Raw genomic sequence first — 8,568 nt, 5'->3', positions numbered from 1 at the left:
TATGCTGAGCTGTGAGGAGCCATCACTTAGCAGTCAGTCATTCTGGCCTTTGTTAGGAATTGTAAGAGGTCTGAGGGGTGGTGGGTGAGAAGTAAGGATACTGTATAACTGAGTGCTTCCTGTACAACTGTGTAGGGTGGCTAGGGAAGAAAATAAGTGTGTTCTGCATGTTAGCTGTTGGAAATTAGTGAAGTCTTGGGCCACTCTCAATATGCCTAAAATAGACTTACTAGCTTCTCCCAACATGAAGACCCCAAGTCTCACCTGCTATATTCGTACCTTCAGGTTCCTGATTATTAAACAATTTGTTTTGCTTTATATCTTAATACTTTTCAGCCACCAAGTTGCAGGTGCTATCATGACACCAACCTGACTTCCCTGGGAAGATGACCTCACCAATGTGTCCTGGAGCCCCCCTCCCCAGAACCCTACCCCACTAGGGAAAGATAGAAACAGGCTGGGAGCATGGATTGAGCTGTCAATGTCCATATACAGTGGAGAAGCAATTGAAGAAGACAGACCTCCCATCTTCTGCTCCCCATATAGATCTTTGGTCCATACACCCAGAGGGATAAAGGACAGGGAAACTTCCAATGGAAGGGATGGGATATGGGACTCTGGTGGTGGGGGTTGTATGGAATTGTATCTGTCTTATCCCACAATCTTGTTAAAAATTATTAAATCACTAATAATGTGTTTTTGCCTTTGTGACTTTCAGTCATCAAAATGAGAAGTGGGCAGTTGGATATTAGGATTTGGAACTAAAGGGAAAGGGCTAATAAAGAAATGACAAGGCTAACAAGGAGAAAACAAATCCGATGTAAGCAAGTGTCAGTGTATTTGAGAAGGCCTAGAAATGGATCCTGAAAAGGAGTATCATCAGAGGGGAGAGGGCCATTCAGGGGAATTAAGGCTGCCTCACATCCTTGAATAAGAGGTATTTTCAAAGGCTACCTGCTAGATGAGTTCTGAGGTCTGACACAGGTAGTGTGGCTGTATACAGAGGTCAGAGGAGACTTTGGGACATTAAAGGGGCAATAAAAAGAGAAGTGAGAAATATGGGAAACACATTAGACAACCAAGAGAAGCATGACTGTGATTAGAGGGGAGGAGGTCATCTACTGAAATGGGGATATATTATCTAGGGACAAACAGTCACATAGACCCTAAATTGTTCAAGGACCTGGAGAAGCTGGTCTTGCCTGCTATCTATAGTTTTGGTTTTCCCAGATTAGGAGAGTGTTGTATCCAGTTAAAGACCACTACTCTGAGTAGTTAGGAATCAGGGAGGCATGTCAGCTGATAGAGTGAAGGGCTTGTATACATGAAACCATGGACTTGATCCCCGCAACAATGTGGTGTTCTGACCTCTCTCATAAAATAAATCTTGGAAAAAATTGCTTTTTGGGTGTTGACTGGTGGCTCACCTGGTAGATAGCACATGTCACCATGTCAAGGACCAGGATTCAAGCAGCTGTCCCCACCTGCAGGGGTTAGAAATTTCATGGGTGCTACAATAGTCTGCAGTGAGTAACCCCCAACACTTCATCTGCACTATTCCAGCCTTTAGGTCCATAATGGTTCAACAATTTGTTTGGCCTTGTATGTTAACTCTTTTCAGCCACCAGGTTCCGGATGCCAGCATGACGCCGACCAGACTTCCCTGGACTGACAACCCCACCAATGTGTCCTGGAGCTCTGTTTCCCCAGAGCCCCACCCTACTAGGGAAAGAGAGAGGCAGGCTGGGAGTATGGATGGACCAGTCAATGCCCATGTTCAGCGGGGAAGCAATTACAGAAGCCAGACCTTCCACCTTCTGCAACCCACAACGACCCTGGGTCCATGCTCCCAGAGGGATAGAGAATGGGAAAGCTATCAAAGGAGGGGATGGGATATAGAGATCTGGTGGTGGGAATTGTGTGGAGTTGTACCCCTCCTATCCTACGGTTTTGTTAATGTCTCCTTTTTAAAATAAATAAATAAATAAATTTCATGGGTGCTAGAGCAGTGCTGCAGGTATCTCTCTTCTCTCTTTCTCTCTCTCCCTCCCTATCAATCTTTCTCTGAATCTTACCTTCTACAACAAACAAACAAAATGAAAAAGAAAAAAGAAAAAAAAAAAAGAAAAAAAAGAAAGACCAGTGGGAATGGTAGTCAGTCATTCTGACACTGAGTCCCAGCAGTAACACTGGTGGCAAAATAATTACATATACAAATTAAGTTAAAAAATCATAATCAGGCCTCTACTATGATACTCAGTGTCCCCTAAACTAAAAGTGTGCTTTGTAGTTCATTAAAATAAGCATTAACAAAATCTCATAGTTTCTAGATACTGATCTTTCCATCTGAATTAATAGAGCTATCAGTCAGTTCCAGGTTGAACCAGATCTTGGAGACATTTTCTCTTTTTTATTTTTTCTTTATGGGGTGATGGGGCATGGTGGTGTGTTAATGGTTTACAGTGCATTCTTTAACACATAGGCACAGCTTCCCATCTCATTTCTATTGGTCTCAAGGAGACACACCAGGACCTCAATGTCCCTTCATTCTGTCCCTTTCCTTCCTTTCCCAGTTCTTTGCTTTGGTGCAATATGCCACACTCAGTCCAAGTTTCACCTTATGTCTATGGGAGACATTTTCTTACCAGGATATGGGTTCATACTTGCCACCACCTTCTTCTCTCCTGTGGGAAAGAAGAGGGTGGGACTTTAAGCCACTTCATGTTCCAACATGCAGAAGGCTTTAAAAACTACAAGGAGTAGACAGTGTCTTTTGCTCATGTTGAATAAAAATTGATGACACCACATCATGTAGAGTGGAGGTAGTTCACACATTTGACTATGTAAAGTCAAGCCAGAATGCCCAAGGGCTGCCATGTTTGTAATCCTGTCTCTTACATCCTATATTTTTAAAGGCAGATGTGATTTTGATGTGTTACTAGTTCATCTTTGAGTCTAGAGGAAAAAAACAATAATTAAAAAATAGTGACCAATTTGCAGGAATTAGCTTGCCAGTTCTAAATGTAATGTGTTTCTTGAGGATCTGGGCAAAGAGGAACTCCTGTACATTATCCCGTAGCCTATATGGAAAAAAATTTTAAGAATTTTTTAAGAAATAGAAGTGCCATATGATCTAGAATTTTACTTCTTGGCATTTACGGAAAGAATATGAAAGCATTAACTTGAAAAGATATGTGCAGTAGTCATAGCAGGCCATCCAAAACCTTTATTTTAGGTTGATCCATTAAGTTTTATGGCTTTCTAGTGAACTTTTTGGGTTCTGCACTCTCCACTGCCTGTATCTTGAAATCTTGAGTTAAACCTATGCAGACTTTTGAAGACAGAAAAACAGAGTCAGAGAGAGAGAAAGATACTTCAGCGTCAAAGCTTCCTTTAGTGTGGTGGGGGTCAGACTTGAACCTGGGTTGTATGTGATGAACTAGGTTTCATTTAATATTCTAGAACTAGGAATCAAATCACTTTATAACAGTTTGTCTTTATAGAGAGAAGTGAAAGGGGAAGGTGAGGTAAGGATGGAGCTGAGGGGAAAACAGACAGAAATGCTTCCTGAAAAAAGAAATGTTTCTTTGCAATAGTGCCAGCAGAAAAGTAGGGTGTAGAAAGTGTGATTCAGTGTCAGATGGGAACTGACACGATTCAGAACTTTCATGGGATGTGAAATGGAGTGATGATGAAACAGGATGGTGAAATGCAATTTTAAGAGAGAACTGCAGGCTTGGGCAGGTAAATCTACACCATGGGCAGCCATGCTACAAGAATTGACCAGCATCTGAGATATGGGGCCTCTGCACACAACAGCAAGAATGTTTGGATGCTCATCATCTTAAACAGTATTTGTCATTCTTACTGGTACTACTTTTGGGGTGTCAACTGCGCTTTCTTGTCAAGGAGAATCCAGTCATGCATGGAATGTTTAGTTAATATGGAGTCTTCTGTGTCAAATGATAGACTAACATGTGCTCACCCACTGACTTTCCCTCCCTGAGCCAAAGACACAACCCAACTCCCACCTGCCTGAGTTACCCAGTTGGGAAAGTGCCTTGGGTCATGGGATCTTCCAGATAGTTGTGTTTCTACCCTGTCCTATTTTTTTTTTTTTTTTTGCCTTTCTTTCCTTATATCCTTCCCTTTTAATGAGAAGTGAAGATGAGGAGACTAAGAGAAACAGTTTGTACAGACATACACTACTTGTCATTTTCTTCATCATCATCATCATCATCATCATCATTATCATCATCATTATCATCATCATTATCATCATCATCTCCTCCTCCTCCTCCTTCTTCATTGCCACCAGGGCTATTGCTGGCACTTGATGCCTGCATGACAAATCCTGTTAGCCATTTTTCCATCCTCCCGCCCCCCACCCTTACACCTTATTTGGTAGGACAGAGAGAAATTAAGAGGGGAGGGGGAATAGAGAGGACAAGAGATGGAGAGAAACCTGCAGCACTTGCTTCACCATTTGTGAAACTTTCCCCATGCAGGTGGAAACCAGGGGCTTGAACTTGGGTCCTTGTGCACTATAATATGTGTACCCAACCAGGTGCACTACTACCTGGCCCCTAAACATAGGAGGACTTTGCCCACATACTTAGCAAATTTTATGGAAAAGGGGCTGCTCCTGGTCTCACCTTCCCTTCACACTTCAGGGCAATAGTAATGACAATGAGATGGAATAGCTGGGATTTGTCAGAAAGACCAAACTCTAGGAAGTCCATGGTGGTGCTCAAGGAGCTCCATAACCCCCCATTCCTGTAGAGTGGAGACACACCCTGAATAGTTCACAGCCTGCAGGCCAATTCCTGGCTCATCTGGGAAGCAACCAGGCCCTCAATTATGAGTTATTTACATGTGGGTCAAGATGGCATGACTGCTCCAAATGCCAGGAGTTTATAAGTCTCCTTCCTGGTGCCACTGATGGAATGATAGTCACAGATGGAGCACATCTGCTGATTTCTGCTATTTCTTCCACAGTAATAGAAGTCCAATGTTTGAAGGTGTAACTGTCCCTGGAGAGAAGTAAGGACTCATATATGTTGGCTGCTTTTAGATACCCACAGAGCTTGTGATCCTATGATGGGGCAATGGACAAGCATGAAGGTACACTATTGGAGGCTCATACGGTGCCAAAGGTAGCGATGCTGCTCTGGCATGTGGGCTGGGACAGTGGGCATATATACAGCTCCCAGGTCACACTTTGAGAACATATATTCACACCTGTCTTACACATATGTGCCTTGGACTTCTGGGTTAGTTGTACCCATGGCCTTGCCATAGTCCATCCTCTGACTGATTTCTTTCCTGGTTTATTCTGAAGACCCAGTACAGGTGGTCAGATCTCTTTGAGGGCCAGGACGTTGATTACTGTCCCACCTCATGATCTTTGAGTGGATGTGATGCCGCCGAGTCAGGGTACACCAGACTTTCTCTTTCTTAGGGTATTCTTTGTGGCTTCCCAGATAATCAACTGGAACAAAAACGATAACTGCATTTTTTAGGACTGTTAATGCCATGTAGTGAGTATGAGACAATTCACATGTTGAGAAATGACATTGTGGATGAAGCATGTACCATGTCAAATGCTTTCTAAGTTGTCTTATTTAATCTCCAGGCTTTAAGAATATGAAGAAATTATAAACAACAAGGGAAATATAAGGGAAAAAAAACAATCTCCAGGAGCAGTGGACTCCTAGTGCAGGCACGTCTTCTTCTTCTAGTGTTTGCCCTTCTTCCGTAGCCAGTCAACAGGTCAGGTTGAAAGCTGTCAGGAGCTGCTTGTTGCTGGCTTTGAAAGTAACTGGGATCCATGTGGATTCAGTCAGCTAGAAAGGATCGTCAGTTTCCCCAATGAATGGGTACTCACGGGATGCACCACAAGAAGGTCGATCCAATGCATCCCCTCAGTGCAGGCACTGAGCTTCAGCAATAACCTTCCAGGCAAAAAAAAAAGTTACTTTTCACATGATTAGTTTCACATTTTTACTGGCATTTGCAACAACAGATTGGGGAATCATTATCCCCATTTGTACTAAGCTGCTCAAGTTTGGGGATGCTAAATTTGAAGATGACCAGTTCAAACAACGGCGCAGGTTCCACTGAGGCAGATGGGGCACTGTCTTGCAATCTCAGGGAGCATGAGCAGGGATGTTTTGCAGTCCAGGAGTCTGCTGTAAAGAGAAATACACCTTGTGGTTCTGGATGTGAACCTGGACACACCTGTTACCTTCTGGTTTTTAATGAATGTCTGAGCCATCTGCTTCTCCACATCTTGACTATATTGGCTCAGAAGCTCTGAGACTCTCCACTTAGCTTCTCAAAAGAGAAAGGCTATCTCCTCAGTCCACATGACCTTTTCCCAATAGCTCTTGTGTTCTTGTTTTTATTTCTGGGAGAATCAAATGTGTGGCCATGGAGGTGTTTTTTTTTTTTTTTTTTTTTTTAACTTTTATAAAGGTGCATTGTCTAAATAGTACTAAATTGTTATGTCAACTCATTGGAGCCTCTGAGAATGTTGTAAAATGCCAAACGGACGCTGTAAATCACCAGTTCAGTCACAGAGGCATGATTTACAGCTTTGTATTTTATGCACAGAGCTGTCGCTGGTGATGAAATGTGTAAAGAGATCCTGCTGAAAGCACTGTTCTTCTGAGTGATTTATCTCTTTCCAAATGCTGATGAGTGGCCTTTGCTTATCAAAGTCAGTTGCCAGGAGGTGAGCCCGCGTTAACCTTAAAAACAACATTCAGCCCAGTCTGGTTTTCTATAAATATTGTGCATGATAAATTACATTAGGAGACCATTTACAAAATGTGGAAAAATCAATAATGCTCTAGGAAGAATGTTTACCCAACCATGGAGCCAAACAGATTTGAGAGGTGGGAAAGTTTCTGAAAAATGAAAAAAAACTCCAAGTCGCCAGAAATGGATTTTGTCCTTTCTGTTTTTGCCTCTGTGAGGGTGAAGCCTGGGGGTTGTGGTGTCTGTGTTGTTGCAATCACAGTATCAGTGACTGTTGTTGACTAAGTATCTGCTATGTGCCAGTCCCTACAGGAAGCACTTATAGCTACTGTCTTCTTTAACTTAATCCTCACCATGGTATGACGAAATCATGACTATATTTCCCTTTTTTGGCAAAAGAGGAAATTTAAGAGCTCTGGAAAAGAATACATTGGATCCAATCCCCAAACCAGCCAGTGGCCAAACTGGGACTCTAATTCCAGTTGTCAGAGGCAGATTCTGGGACGACCTGGTGCAAGAGAGTTGCTCAGAGTGCTCTCCAGGCATGAACTTTGTGAAGTTGCTCTCTGCCCCACTAAAGCTGAGATAATAGTCTCAGATTGTTGTGCTGTACTATGAGAGATAGAGTGTTTCAGCCTCTAACCTATAAATCCACAGCATGAGAGAAAGAATGGGATTTGAACACAGATTATTTCCCTTTTAGCTTGAAAAATCAACCAGTAGCCTCCACAGGAGAATTGTGTTCTCCTTCATTTAATTTTTATTTATTTATTTATTTATTTAATATTAGGAGATAGATGATTTACAGTTGACAGTAAAATACAGTAGTTTATAGACTTTAGTAAAGTCATGAGCCCCTTGGAATATACCTAAAATAGACCTATGAGCTTTTTCCAAAATGGAAACCCCAAGTCTTCATCTGCAATATTCTTGCCTTTAGGTTCATAATTAGTCAACAATTTGTTCTGCTTTATATCTTAACTCTTTTTCAGCCATCAGGTTCCAGATGCTACCATGATGCCAACCTGACTTCCCTGGGCAGATTACCCCACCAATGTGTCCTGGAACCCTGCCTCCCCAGACCCCCTTCCTTACTAGGGAAAGAGAGAGACAGTCTAGGAGTATGGATCGACCTGCCAAATTATGTCACTATGAACATAAATATACAGAGACCTTTTTGGATGGGTGTGTTTGGTTCCTTAGGATATATCCCTAGGAGATGAATTGCAGGGTCATAGGGTAGGTCCACTTTGAGCCTTCTGAGAGTTCTCCAGACTGCTCTCCACCAGAGTTGGACCAATTTTCATTTCCACTGGCAGTGCAGGAGGATTCCTTTGTTCCCACAACCTCTCCAGCATTTGTTGCTGCTACCTTTTCTGATGTATGACAGTCTCACAGGAGTGAAGTGGTATCTCATTGTCTTTATTTGCATTTCTCTGACAATCAATGACTTGAAGCATTTTTTCATATGTTTGTTGGCCTTCTGGATCTCTTCTTTGGTACTTATTCTGTTTGTATCCTCTCCCCATTTTTGGATGGGGTCCTTCATTCAATTTCTAGCTCGGAAAAAATGAAGAAAATGAATTCAGATGAGTGAATAATCCACAAACCAAGCAATCCCTCTGCTCTAGTATAACTGAGAAGTTGACTGTCCTGAAATAGAGATCAGAATATCTCTTGCCCAGTATAAACAATCTGATAAGAAAGCTGGAGTGTTCATTACAGTCTAGGACAAAGGCAGATGATGCAGAGTCTCTGATTGTTCTGGAAAATGGAAATATCCTAGTCTGTCAGCTACTGATGTCT

The sequence above is a fragment of the Erinaceus europaeus genome, chromosome 1, assembly GCF_950295315.1.
Source record: "Erinaceus europaeus chromosome 1, mEriEur2.1, whole genome shotgun sequence".
NCBI classification, from domain to species: Eukaryota; Metazoa; Chordata; class Mammalia; order Eulipotyphla; family Erinaceidae; genus Erinaceus; species Erinaceus europaeus.
Note: the sequence above shows the minus strand (reverse complement) of the source record.